The 14,662-nt window shown below is 36.1% G+C and overlaps 1 protein-coding gene across 3 annotated transcripts in view; it reads right to left on the bottom strand.

Moving 5' to 3' along the window:
* The window catches only part of TMOD2 (tropomodulin 2), a 66,421-nt gene extending 51,768 nt beyond the window's left edge, over positions 1-14,653 (bottom strand). For all 3 annotated transcript variants that reach the window (XM_042988844.1, XM_007081852.3, XM_042988843.1), the window contains exon 1: positions 14,477-14,653. The gene's annotated coding sequence lies outside the window, so the exon portion shown is untranslated. The remainder of the gene's footprint in view (positions 1-14,476) is intronic.
* Positions 14,654-14,662: the final 9 nt, after the last annotated feature.

Consider the following 14,662-nt stretch of genomic DNA (forward strand, 5'->3'; position numbering starts at 1 on the left):
GTAGTAGCCCATTGTGATTTTGATGTGCATTTCTCTAATGACTAATGATAAGCATTTTTTTAATGTGCTTATTGGCCATTTTTATATCTCCTTTGGAGATATTTCTATTCAAATCCTTTGCATTTTTTTCCAGGTGTACAACATAGTGATTTGACAATCCTATACATTATGAAATGTTCACCACAAATTTAGTTATCATCTGTTGTCATACAAAGATATTACAATATTATTGACTATATTCCCTATGTTGTACTTTCATCCTGTGACTTACTTATTTTATAACCAGATGCTTGTACCTTGTAATTCTCTTTACCTGTTTCATCTATCCCCTGACACCTCTCTTCTCTGGCAAACATCAGTTCTTTGAATTTATGAGTTTGTTTCTGTTTGTTTTGTGTTTTAGATTTCACATGTGAGTGAGATCATATAGTATTTCTCTTTCTCTGACTTATTTTACTTGTCACACTACTCTCTAGGTCTACCCGTGTTATCGTGAATGGCAAGATTTCATTCTTTTTATGGCTGAGTAATATTCCATTGTGTATATACACCACATCTCCTTTATCCATTCACTATTGATGGATACCTAGGTTGCTTCCATATCTTGACTCATGTAGATAATGCTGCAATAAACATAGGGGTGAATATTATTTTTGAACTAGTATTTTTGTTTCCTTTGAGTAAATACCTAGTAGTGGAATTACTGGATTTTGTGGTATTTCTATTTTTAATTTTTTGAGGAACCTTCATGTACTGTTTTCCATAGAGGCTGCACCAATTTATATTCCCACCAACAGTGCATAAGTTTTCCCTTTTCTCCACATCCTTGGCAACACTTGTTTTTTCTTGTCTTTTTGATACTAGCCATTCTGACTAGTGTGAGGTGCTCCTTGTGGTTTTGATTTGTCTTTCCCTGATGACTAGTGATGTTAAGCATCTTTCCACGTGTCTGTCGGTCATCTGTATGTCTTCTTTTTTTTTAATTTTTTTTAACGTTTATTTATTTTTGAGACAGAGAGAGACAGAGCATGAACGGGGGAGGGTCAGAGAGAGAGACACACAGAATCCGAAACAGGCTCCAGGCCCTGAGCTGTCAGCACAGAGCCCGACGCGGGGCTCGAACTCACGGACCGCGAGATCATGACCTGAGCCGAAGTTGGCCGCTTAACCGACTGAGCCACCCAGGCGCCCCTGTATGTCTTCTTTAGAAAAATGTCTCTTTGGGTCCTCTGCCCATTTTTAAATTGAATTGTTTTTTTAGTGTTGAGTTGTAGAAGTTCTATATGTTCTTTGACTACTAGCTCATTATTGGATATAGCATTTACAAATATCTTCTCCTATTCAGAAAGTTGTGTTTTCATTTTGTTGATGGTTTGCTGTGCAAAAGTTTTTTAGTATGATGTAGTCTCAATTGTTTGTTTTTGCTTTTGTTTGCCTTGCCTAAGGAGATGGATCCAGAAAAATATTGCTAAGGCTAATGTCTGAGAGTTTATTGCCTATTTTTCTTATAGGAGTCTTATGGTTTCAGGTCTTAAATTTAGGTCTTTAATCCATTTTGAGTTTATTTTTGAGCATGCTGTAAGAAAGTGGCCCAGTTTTATTCTTTTGCATGTAGCTGTCTGGTTTTCCCAACACCATTTATTGAAGAGATTTTTTTTCTCCAAGTGTACTTGCCTCCTTTGTCCTAGACTAGTTGGCCTTATAAATATGGGTTTATTTCTGGGCTTTCAATTCTATTCCATTGATCGATGTGTCTATTCTTGTGTCAATACTGCACTGTTTTGATTACAATAGCTTTGTAGTACAGTTTGAAATCTGGGATTATAGATACCTCCCTCCAGCTTTGCCTTTCTCAAGATTGCTTTGGCTATTGGGAATCTTTTGTGGTTCCATAAATATTTTAGGATTTTTTTGTTCTAGTTCTGTGCAAAATACTATGAATATTTTGATAGAGATTACATGAAATCTGTAGATTACTTTGGGCAGTATAAATGTTTTAAAAATATTATTTCTTCCAATCCATGAGCATAACATATCTTTCTATTTATTTGTGTCATCTTCACCTTCTTCCTTCAATGTGTTATAGTTTTCAGAGTGCAGGCCTTTCACCTCCTTGGTTAAATTTATTTCTAGGTATTCTATTCTTTATGATGCAGTTGTAAATGGGATTATTTTCTTAATGTCTCTTTTTAATTGGGTTGTCTTATTGTTGATCTGTAAAAATTTTTTTTTAATATGTTCTGGTTATATATCTTTTATCAGACAGGTGATTTGCATATATTTTCTCCCATTCTGTGGATTGTTCTTTTTTTTCACTTTGTTGATGGTATCTTTTCATAAGTACCCTTTATCAGTTTGAGGTTTCTGCCTATTCCTACTTTGTTTGATAGTTTTATCATGAAAGGGTGTTGGATTTCACCAAATTTTTTTCCTGTATCCATAAAGATGATCATGTGGGGTTTTCCCTTTGTTTTATTAATATGGTATATTATATTGATATTTCAGATGTTCAATGAACTTTCTTAGGTTAAATCCCATCTGGCCATGGTATATAATCCTTTTTACATGTTGATGGATTTGATTTGCTAATATTTTGCGGAGAATTTTTACCTCCATATTTATGAGAAATGTTGGTCTGTAGTTTTCTTTTGATGTCTTTAATTAGTTTTGGTATCAGAGTAATATTGGCCCTATAGAATGACTTAGAAAGTATTCCCTCTTATTTTTTGGAAGTATTTGTGAAGAATTGGTATTAATTCTTTAAATGTTAAGTAGAATTAACTCATGAAGCCTTTCGGCCTTGGCTTTTCTCTGTTGGAAATTTCAAAATTACTAATTCAGTCTCTTTGCTTTTTCTACATATATTCAGAATATGTAGGGACACCTGGGTGGTTCAGTTGGTTGGGGGTCTGGCTCTTGATTTTGGCTCAGGTCATTGTCTTGTGTTTCATGGGTTTGAGCCCTACATTGGGTTGTGCACTGAGAGTGTAGAACCTCTCTCACTCTCTCTCTGCCCCTCCTCTGCTTGCATGCACACTCTCTCTCAAAATTAATAACCTTAAAAAAAAGAATATGTATATCTTCTTGAGTCAGTTTCATTAGTTTATGTCTTCCTAGGAATTTGTCCATTTCATCTAAGTTATCTAATTTATTGGCATATAATTCTTCATAGTATTTATTATCTTTTTTATTTCTGTAAAGTCAATGGTGATGTCCCCTCTTGTACTCCTAATTTTAGTATGTGACTCTTTTCTCTTTTTCTGTTGGTCAGTCTAGCTAAAGATTTGTCAATTTTGTTGATCTTTTCAAAGAACCAACTTTTTTCCCCCTTTTCTCTATTGTTTTTCTAGTCTCCATTTAATTTATTTCTACTATAGTCTTTATTAGTTTTATCATGGCCTAGATGGTTTCCCTGTGAATTCTACCAAGCATTTGAGAAAGAAATGATACCAATTCTCTGTATGTCTTCCAGAAAATGGAAGCACAGAGAATACTTCCTTATTCATTCTGTTAGGCCAGTATTACCCTAATAACAAAACCAAAGACATTACAAGAAAAGAATTACAGACTGATATCTTTCATAAAAATAGAGGCAAAAGTCTTCAACAAAATATTAATAGATTGAATCTAACAATGTATAGGGAGAATGATCCATTATGACCAAGTGGGATTTTTTCCAGGTATGCAGGTCTGGTTCAACATTCAAAAAAACTAATGCAATCCATTAAATCAACAGGCTAAAGAAAACAATCATGTAATCATATCAATAGATACAGAAAAAGCATTGAACAAAATTCAACATTCATTCATGATAAAAAGCTCCCAGAAAACTAGGAATAGAGGGGAACTTCCTTAATATGAAAAACAACGGCTAAAAAAAAAAAAAAATACAGATCGCATGATACTTAATGATGAGAAGTGAGATACTTTTCCCCTAGGATCAGAAACTAGGCAAGGTTGTCTCCTCTTGCCAATTCTTTTTTTTTTTTTTATGTTTATTTTGAGAGAGAGAGAGAGAGAGAGAGAGAGAGTGTGAGTGGGGAATGGGCAGAGAGAGAGGGAGACATAGAATCTGAAGCAGACTCCAGGCTCTGAGCTGTTAGCACAGAGGCTGACTTGGGGTTCGAACTCAAGAACTTCAAGATCATGACCTGAGCCAAAGTTGGATGCTTAACTGACTGAGCCACTGAGGTGTCCCTCCTCTTGCCATTTCTATTCCACATTGACTAGAAGTCGTAGTTAATGCAATGTGAGAAGAAGGGTTGGGGGAAGGTTATATACCGATTGGGAAGGAAAAAGTAAAACTGTCTTTGTTTATAGATGCATAGTTTTTATGTAGGAAATCCCAAATAATCATCGAAAAAACAAACAAATTAACCCTGGAACTACTAAGTCATTATAACAAGGTTGTAGATACAAGGTCGATATACAGAAGTCAATTGCTTTCCTATAATCGGAAGTTGAAATTAAAATGCAACACCATTTACATTAGTACCCTCCTCCCCACAAAAAAACAAAGAAAGATGGGGCGCCTGGGTGGCTTGGTCGGTTGGGCGTCCGACTTCGGCTCAGGTCATGATCTCACAGTCCGTGAGTTCGAGCCCCGCGTCGGGCTCTGTGCTGACAGCTCAGAGCCTGGAGCCTGTTTCAGATTCTGTGTGTCTCCCTCTCTCTCTGCCCCTCCCCTGTTCGTGCTCTGTCTCTCTCTGTCTCAAAAATAAATGTTAAAAAAAAAAAAGCAAAGAAAGAAAAAATACTTAGGTATATTTATAATATCTATGTGAGAGGAAACAACAAAACTCTGATGAAAGAAATCAAAGAAGATCTAAATAAATGACAAGATATTTCATGTTCATGGAGAGAAAAACTCAATATTGTTAGGATGTCCATTCTTCTCAGTTTGACCTGTAGATTTAATGCAATGCAATCAAAATCCCAGCAGGTTATTTTGTAGATGTCAACAAACTGATTCCAAAATTTATATGGAAAAGGGCGCCTGGATGGCTTAGTTGGTTAAGCATCTGACTCTTGATTTTGGCTCAGGTCATGATCTCACGGTTAGTGAGATTGAGCCCCATGTCGGGCTCTGTGCTCAGAGCACAGAGCCTGCTTGGGATTCTGTCTCTCCCACTCTCTTTGCCCCTCCCCTCCTAAAAATAAATAAATAAACTTAAAAAAAAATCCAAAATTTATATGGAAAGACAGAAGATCCAGAATAGCCAATACAATACTGAAGGAGAACAAAGTCAAAGGACTTACACTACTCAGCTTCAAGAATTACTATAAAGCTACTGTAGTCAAGATAATGTGGTATTGGTGAAACACAAATGAATCAATGGAACAGAACAGAGACCCCAGAAATAGACTCACACAAATATGGTTATCTCATCTTTGAAAAAGAAGCAAAGGAAATTTAATGAAGAAAGGATAGCCTTGGTGCGCCTGGGTAGCCCAGTTGGTTGAGTGTCTGACTTCAGCTCAGGGCATGATCTCATGGCTTATGAGTTCGAGCCCCACATTGGGCTCTGTGCTGACAGCTTGAAGCCTGGAGCCAGTTTCAGATTCTGTGTCTCCCTCTGTTTCTCTGCCTCTTCCCTGCTTACACTGTATCTCTCTCTCAAAAATAAGTAAACATTAAAAGAAATTAAAAAAAAAAAAAGATAGTCTTTTCAACAAATGGTGCTGGAACAATTGGACACCCAATTGAACACCCAAAAGTGTTCCAACTTTTTCCTGTTCACAAAAATTAACTCAAGATGGATGAGAGATCTAAATACAAAACACAAAACTACGAAACTTCTAGAAGATAACATAGGAAAAAATCTAGGTGACTTTGAAATTGGCAAGGACTTTTTAGACAACACCAACAGTAGATCCATGAAAGACAAAATTGGTAAGTTGCACTTGATTAAAGTTGAAAACCTCTGCTCTCAGAAGGACATTGTCAAAAGATTGAAAAGGCAAGCCACAGAGTGAGGAAAAAATATTTGTTGGCAAAGATGTGGGGAAGTTGGAACCCTCGCATGTTAACAGTGGGAATGTAAAATGCTACAAGGGCTATAAAAAACAGGTGGTTCCTCAAAAACCTAAACATAGAATTACCATATGACCCAGCAATTCCACTCCGGAGTATCTGTCCAGAGAAACTGAAAGAAAGCACTTGAACAGATACTTATATATCAGTGTTCATTGCAGCATTATTTACAATAGCCATAAGTTGGAAACAACCCAATTGTTCATCAACAGATAAATGGAAAAACAAAATGTGATATATCCATACAATGGAATATTTTTCAGCCATAAAAAGAAATGAAGTTCTATTAAAAATATTTTTGTTATTTAAATGTATTTGACAATGTTATATTAGTTTCAGGTGTACAACATAGTGATTCAACAATTCTTTACCCAGTGTTCACGGTAAGTGTAGTTACCATCTGTCACCTTACAGCCTAATACAGTATTATTAGCTTTATTTCCTATACTTTGGTTTTCATTTCTGTGACTTGTTTACTTTAGAGCTGCAGATTTATACCTCCTAATCCCCTTTACCTATTTCATCCATCCCCCATGCCCACCTTTCTAGTAACCACCAGTTTGTTCTCTGTATTTATGAGTTTTCCTTCCTTCCTTCCTTCCTTCCTACCTTTCTCTTTCTTTCTTTCTTTCTTTCTTTCTTTCTTTCTTTCTTTCTTTCTTTCTTTCTTTCTTTCTTTCTTTCTTTCCTAGATTCTACATATAAGGGAAATTATATGGTATTTGTCTTTCTTAGTCTGTCTTATTTTACTTATAATACCCTCTAGGTTCATCTGAATGAAGTTCAGATACATATTACAGTATGGATGAGCCTTCAGGATGTTATGCTAAGTAAAATAAGCCAGACACAAAGGGACAAATATTCTAAGTTTCTACTTACATGAGATATCTAGAATAGGCAAATTCATAGAGACAGTAGATTAGAGGTGACTGGGGACTGGGAAAGGCAAAAATGGGGAGATATTGCTTAGCTGTTACAGTTTCTGTTTGAAGTGATGAAAGGTTTTAGAAATAGACAGTGGTGATGGTTGCACAACACTGTGAATGTAATTAATGCTACCAAACTGTATACTTAAAAATGGTTAAAGTGGGCACATATGGCTGCCTCACTTAGTAAAGCATGTGAGTCTTGATCTCAGGGTCATGAGTTCAACCCCCACACAGGGTGTAGAGCTTACTTAAAATCTTTCTTAAAATGGCTAAAGTAGTTAGTTTTAGGGGTACCTGGGTGTCTTAGTTGGTTAAGCATCTGACTTCGGCTCAGGTCATGATCTTCCGGTCCATGAGTTCAAGCCCCACGTTATGCGCTGTGCTGTCATGACAGCTCAGAGCCTGGAGCCTGCTTCAGATTCTGTGTCTCCCTCTCTCTGTGCCCCTACCCAATCATGCTCTGTTTCTCTCTCTCTCTCTCTCTCAAAATAAATATCAAAAACATTTTTTAAGTAATTAATTTTATGTTTTATATATTTTACCACAACTAAAAAAAAGCTAATGTTATATGAATATGCAAAAAACCATTGACTCACATACTTTAAATGGATGAATTGTATGGCATGTGACTTATTTCTCAAAAAAGCTGTTCATGCAATTATATAAGTTTAGCACAATTTGCTTTTCTATTCTGCTTTTGATGTGTAATTGTTTCATCTGTTTTTTGTTATTCTGAACATTGCTACAACGGACATTCTCATGTTTCCTGGTGTATAGGTGCAAGGTTTTCAACAGGGCATATACAGTTTCTAGTTTTGGAATTTCTGATTTGTAGAAATGAACATGTACAGTTTTGCAAGATAATGGTAGAGTGCTTTTCAAGGTGATTGTACCAATTGTACTTGTCCTAGCACTGCATAGAATCCTACCTTCACCAATAACTGGTCTTGCCAAACTTTTGCCAATCTGATGAATATAAAATAGTTACTCTTTGTGGCCTTAAGGTGAATTTTTCTGATTATTAATGAGGTTGAGCATTTTTCACATGTTTATTTACCACTAAGATTTTTTTCTTCTATAAAATTCTAGTTATGCCATTGAGGTATTTGTGTTTTTTTGTTGTTATGTAGGAGTTAGCTTTTCAAATATTCTAGATATTAACCTTTGGTTGGTTGTATATGTTACAAATGAAACATTCTTTGTTATCAGTATTTATGCACTTTTTAAATTCAGATAGCCTAAGTTCAAATAATGAAGAATACCTAGATTTTCAGAATCTATTTGGTTCCTGATTTTCATATAAAACTTAGCTAGAGTTTGGAGCACAAGGTGGCTCAGTTGGTTGAGCATCCAACTTTGGATCAGGTCATGACCTTGATTGGTAGGTTGAATCCTACATTGGGCTCACTGCTGTCAGAGCAAAACCTGCTTCAGATCCTCTGCCCCGCTCTCTCTCTCTGCCCCCTCCCCCCAAATAAATAAAAACATTAAAAAAATTAAGAGTTAGCTAGGGTTTGAATACTAAAGTACAATTCAAAGATTTTATTCAAATGTTTTCGTTTCCTGGGACATCTGTATCTTCTTCTAGCTTCTAATTTAATTTTTCTTTAAGGTATCTTTTTGTTAGCAGAAGTCCTTAATTTTAATGTTCTCATGCTTACCAATCTTTTATGAATAATGCTTTTTTGTCTTGATAAATAAGTATTTTCTTTTTTTTTTTTTTAATGTTTATTCACGTTTGAGAGGCAGAGACAGAGTGCGAGCAGGGCAAGGACAGAGAGAGAGGGAGACACAGAATCTGAAGCAGGCTCCAGACTCTGAGCTGTCAGCACAGAGGCCAAAGCAGGGCTCCAACTCATGAACCATGAGATCATGAAGTTGGTGCTTAACTCACTGGGCCACCCATGTGCCCCAAGAAGTATTTTCTTATCCTGAGATCATAAGGATATTTTTCTGTATATTCTTCTGAAGGTTTTAAAAGTTTTATCTTTCATATTGAAGTCTGTAATCCATCATAAGTTAAATTTTGTATGTGGTAGGAAGTGGAGATCTAGCATGGGGATGACCAATTGTCCTGAAGTCTTCTATTTCATAGCCATTCCCAGTGATCTACACTGCCACCTGTGTCATAGATGAAGTTCTCATACATTTATGATTCTATTTCTGGATGCACTATTGGTATCCATTAGTCTCCCAGCATGAATAACATCCTGTCCTAAATATTGCTCCATAATAATTCTTGATGTCTGATAAGACAGTTTCCCTTTGCTTATTCTTCAGAAGTATCTTGGCTGTCTGTGGGTCTTTGCTCTTCCATATCACCTGTAGAATTAGCTTGTCATGTTTCTTGCAAACCTATATTGGGATATTAATTGCTGCTGCACAGAAGATACAGATCAATTTGTATTTTGAGTCTTCCTGTCTATAAACATAGTATAGTGTTTTTTTTTTTCATTTAAGTCTTCTTTAATATATTTTAATAAACTTAAAATTTTTTTCTTTTTAAAGGTCTTATCCTTTCTTAGATTCATTCCTCAGTTCCATCTATTCTGTCATTTAATCTATTAATGTTTTAATATTAAGGCACCCTTGGATTTCTGGGATAAAGTCCATGTTCGTGATGGATTATTTTTTGTAAGCATTGCTTGATTTGGCTTCACAATGTCTTAAGATTCTTAGATCCATGTTTCTGAGTAGGATGCCTTTCTCAGCTGGTTTGGGTCATAGTTATAGGATTGGGTGTGTGGTTATACACTGAACTGATTTGGGCATTGTTCCTGCTACTTTTGTTCTCTGAAAGAGTTTATATAAGATCGGACTGGTGTTTTCCTTGAAAGTTTGATAGAATCTTCCAACAAGATCTTCTGGAGGCTGATTTATTTATTTATTTATTTATTTTTTTAATTTTTTATTTTTTTTGGTAACAAGATTTTTAACTCTAGTACTGATCCAGTTTCTTTAATGGTTATAACAACTGTTCAGACTTTTTATGTCTTCATATATTAGTTTAGGCAAGTTGTTTCTTGTTCTAGCTTTCAAATTCCTCTTGTTTTGATATATAAAGCTGTCCCTTTTTAAATTGCCAGCCTAGTTATGAATTTTATTTGAAAAATTAATCTAAATTGAAAATATTTATAGTAGGAGGACTTCATACTAGTTGAGACCTTCCAGCTTGCCAGAACCAGAACTCCAGAGAGGTGCTTCTTTGACTTTACTAGATATTATCACGTAGCATTTTAAAGCAGTTGCACCAATTTATATTGCCAACACTATGTGAGATTTCCTTTTGTTTGACAATTTCACCAGTACTTAGAACCGTCCAGTTCTTTAATTTTTGCTAATCTCATGCCTATGAAGTTGTAATTTTAAATTGAATTTCTTTGCTTAGTGGTAACATTATATTTCCTTAGGTTTGTTGGCCACTTGAGTTTTATCTCCTGAAAAATTTTGATCATTTTTTTTAGTGTTTGTCTTTTTATAACTCATAGTCATTTTAATATATTCTGGATAATAATACTTTGTCAGTTATGTGTATTCAAATATATTTTTTCCATTTTATACCTATCTATTCAACTTTTAAGGTACCTTTCAAGGCAGAGAAAATTTTAATGTTGATATATAGAATTTACCAGCCTTTTTTTATTCTTTGTGATTTGTAATTTGGTATCCTGCTTAAGAGATCTTTTGCTATCTCAAGGTTATAAAGATATTGTTCTAAAAGTGTTAAAGTTTGTTAAAGAAGATTCCAATTAGATCTTCAATCTGTAACTGATTTTGATACATGGTATGGAAGATATTTAATTTGATTTTTTCCCACAGGATTAACTGTGCCAACAGCATTCATTGTCATAGATTAACTTCTCTGATATGGATGGGCCTGTTTCTGTGCTTTCTTCGTTGTCCCTTTGTTATATTTGTCTATTCTGGCAGCACTACCACAATGGTGTAGTTCTCATGGCTGCATTGTAAGTCTTGATGGCTGTGAAGGTAAGTCCCTCTTCCTCAGTTCTTCAGAAACGTCTTCTCTTCTTAGCTCTTATCTTCCATATGAATTTTAAGACAGGCCTGTCATGTCCTTTGAAGAATCCTATAGGGATTTTGGTTGGAATTTTTTTTTTTTTTAAACGTTTATCCATTTTTGAGAGACAGAGACAGAGTGCAAGTGGGGTAGGGGCAGAGAGAGAGAGAGGGAGACACAGAATCCGAAGCAGGATCCAAGCTCCAAGCTCCAAGCTGTCAGCACAGAGCCTGACACAGGGCTCAAACTCACAAACCGTGAGATCATGACCTGAACAGAAGTCGGACGCTCAACCGACTGAGCCACCCAGGCGCCCCTTGGTTGGAATTTCAACGAGTTTATTTTTAGTTTGGGAAGGAAATGATATTTTCATTATTTTGCATCTTCCCATCCATAAACATGGTAAATCTCTGCTTTTATTTGCATCTTCTTTTGTATCTATCAGTAGAATTTTATAGTTTTTCCATGGAAAGCAGGCTCTCGTTTTCTTAACTTTATTCCTAAATATTTAAGGTCATCTTTTCCACAATATATTTTCTGATTGGTTGATGCAATTGATATTTGCATATTGATCTTTTATTTTATAACTTTGAAGTTTGGATAGTTCCGATGTAGACATTATTTGTATTGCGTGTAAACATTTTAGTGTTGTCTATTTTCAATAAACAACAGTTTATTTCTTTTCAGTCTTCCTTTCCCTTTCTCCTTTTTCTTACTGCACTGACTAGGGATTCCAGAACAAAATTAAATAGAAACAGTAATAGAAGCATTCCTTTTCTTTTCTTTTTTTTTTTTTTAGTTTTACTTTTTTTTAATTTTTTTTCAATATATGATATTTATTGTCAAATTGGTTTCCATACAACACCCAGTGCTCATCCCAAAAGGTGCCCTCCTCAATACCCATCACCCACCCTCCCACCCCCCACCAACCCTCAGTTTGTTCTCAGTTTTTAAGAGTCTCTTAGAAGCATTCCTTTTCTTATTCTTGACCTCAAAGGAAATGCTTCTAATACTTCACCATTAATTGTGAAGTTTGCTCTGTGTTGTAGGTAGATACACAGAACACCAATATTGACATTCTGGTTGATGAAGGAGAAATAAATATATGTAAAATTCACTCTAATCCACAAATTGTAGATATTAGCTTTTATCATTTGGATTATGGATAAATCATCAAAAAACTTACAGGAAGATTGAATATTTGCAAACAGCCCCAATGTCTATGGAAAAAAAAAACTCACAAAGAACCCTAATTATAAAATGTCAAATAAGTATGAATTCAAGCTGATTCATTCCTGAGACCTACAGGAAACTCTTGTGAAGATCACAAAAAGGAATCATGGAGAAAATTCTGAGGATTGTATAGAACTTACTTCAGAGCATTTTATAACTTATTTGGAGGTGTTTTATGACCCAGGATTTCTTAGGGCTGGTGAAATTGAAAATAGGGATAGTTTAGAAATTTGCCTTTATGAGAGAGAAGTGGGATGGCTTTTGAATCTCTATTTTTTGGGTACTTTTTTTGTTTACTTGCACTTTTACAGAGGCCTTGGTCATTTTGTAAAGTAATTAAGAGATCATCACTTAGTCTTTTTTCCTGCTTGACTCATTTTCTGCCCCTTATTTTCGTACCTACTGTTCTATCTTTCGGTAATCTCTGACTTGTCAAGGTCATCTTTCTGGTTCCTTATCTAGGCCTGTATTTCACCCCTTTAATTTAGCCTTTCCCAAACTGCTAAATTTATGAGAAGGAGGGTTTCCATGGTCAAACAAGCTTGGGAAATACAGTGTTAAGCCAAATCCAATAGCTTACTTTACCACTGGAGGCCTTCTAGAGCCTTCAGTATTCTAATGTTCATTGTGAATCTCCAAAAGGGAAATACAGCTTGTAGTATTTCCCTAATTAATCAATTAACTTTTTCCAAATGACACTTCATATAATCCAGTTCATTAATCTTCAAATAAAAACTTCCAGTGCTTGGGGCACCTGGGTGGCTCTTTCAGTTAAGCATCTGACTTCTGCTTAGGTCATGATCTCATGGTTCTTGAGTTTGAGCTCCGCATCGGGCTCTCTGCTGACAGCTCAGATTCTGTGTCTCCCTCTCTCTCTGCCCCTTCCCCGCTCGTACTCTGTCTCTCTCTCTCTCTCAAAAATAAATAAACATTAAAACATTAAAACAATTTAAAAAAAACCTTCCAGTGCTTATAAACTTTTCCTTAGTGGAAAACACATTATATGCTCTCTTGCTACTAGACCACAAATTCTTTGAGGACTATTTCTTTTTCTTGAAGTATTATCTGACCTTGTTATATATTGAAACTCTGCCATTCCACCTCTCTTATAGTTCCTGAGATGGGCACACTGGACACTACTCAAAAATTCATGTATGGCACAATCTTGCTAAAGAATCCATTTTACCTTCCAGGATCTTTTTATTACACCTCAATTTAACTACTTGTGCTTTATTCAAGGCTCTAAGATAGGTACTTCTGGTGCTAAAAAGATGAGTAAGATGTAGTTACACCTCACTGGAGCATGTGTAGAGGAGATAGTACATGACACAAAACACAAGTTAAATGCTAAACAAGAGGTACAAACTGCCTTGGGATTCAATGGAGAAACAATAACAATTGGACAGGTAGGGGAGGGAGACACATGGGAAGAATCAGAAAAGATTTCTTGGAGGATGTATCATTTGGCATGGGCTTTAAATTTTTGAAAAATATGGACAGCATTTGAAGAGTGGCATTACAGGGGCATATAGCATATGTAAACAGAAAGGTAGGAAAGAGGGGCAAGTTCAAGTGGCTCTTTCTGGCAGGATGTATATAGGATAAGTTGTAGATAGGATATGGCCAGAGCATGGATAATAAAAATGGAAACAATACTTTGGGTGCCAGTATGAGTTACGTTAATGCCATTGTCCACAGGGAGCCAATGAAGAATTTTTGAGTGGGAGGGTGATGTTAGGGCCACTTGCTCCTCTCCTCTCCTTTGTGGTGTCTCCTAAGCTCTAGTTCCTTTGCCTCTGACCAGCTCAGCTACATACAGAAACTTCAGCCAATGAATTAAACTTCCGGTCTCCTGACCTGCGTATAGGGTACCTCCTCTTGTAGAGCTGTCCAGAGTAGAACAGAAATTGTGGCATCAGACTCTGATTAAATGCATACCCACTCTATGTAGAATACTGTTAGAAGTCAGAATGTTGAAGAGTGTTCAGATGAAGAATACAGACAAGAGGTCATTGGTGGATTTAATGATAATACTTTGGGCAGCTATTATTGCAGCCTATTAAAGAGGGAACTGAGAAGAAAAAAGATGGGTGCAGATAGTGTATTTTAAATAGTGAGCCACGAGAATGGATGCAGCTGGTGAGCCAGGAGAATTGATTGTAACTAATCACTTGTGCCTGGCAGCTCAGGACTAAAATTGGCACAGGTGCTCAGGGAAGCGTGAAACCCAAACAACCGGAGGGTTAGTTTGAAGTCACCCACCTGGTTCAAAGTTGAAAGGCCTATCCTTTCTGGTATGATGCCGAAAGGCCTCGACCCCCCCAAAATGTTGAGATGGGCGTGGAGAATCTGTGTGTGTTCAGTGGCCTTAATGTTTTCTGTGACGTGGACTTTGAGGTCATCAGGGTGGTCGGGTGAGGGGAGGGAAGTACCCTTCAGCTTGGAGGT

The sequence above is a fragment of the Panthera tigris genome, chromosome B3 (assembly GCF_018350195.1).
Source record: "Panthera tigris isolate Pti1 chromosome B3, P.tigris_Pti1_mat1.1, whole genome shotgun sequence".
Classification (NCBI taxonomy): domain Eukaryota; kingdom Metazoa; phylum Chordata; class Mammalia; order Carnivora; family Felidae; genus Panthera; species Panthera tigris.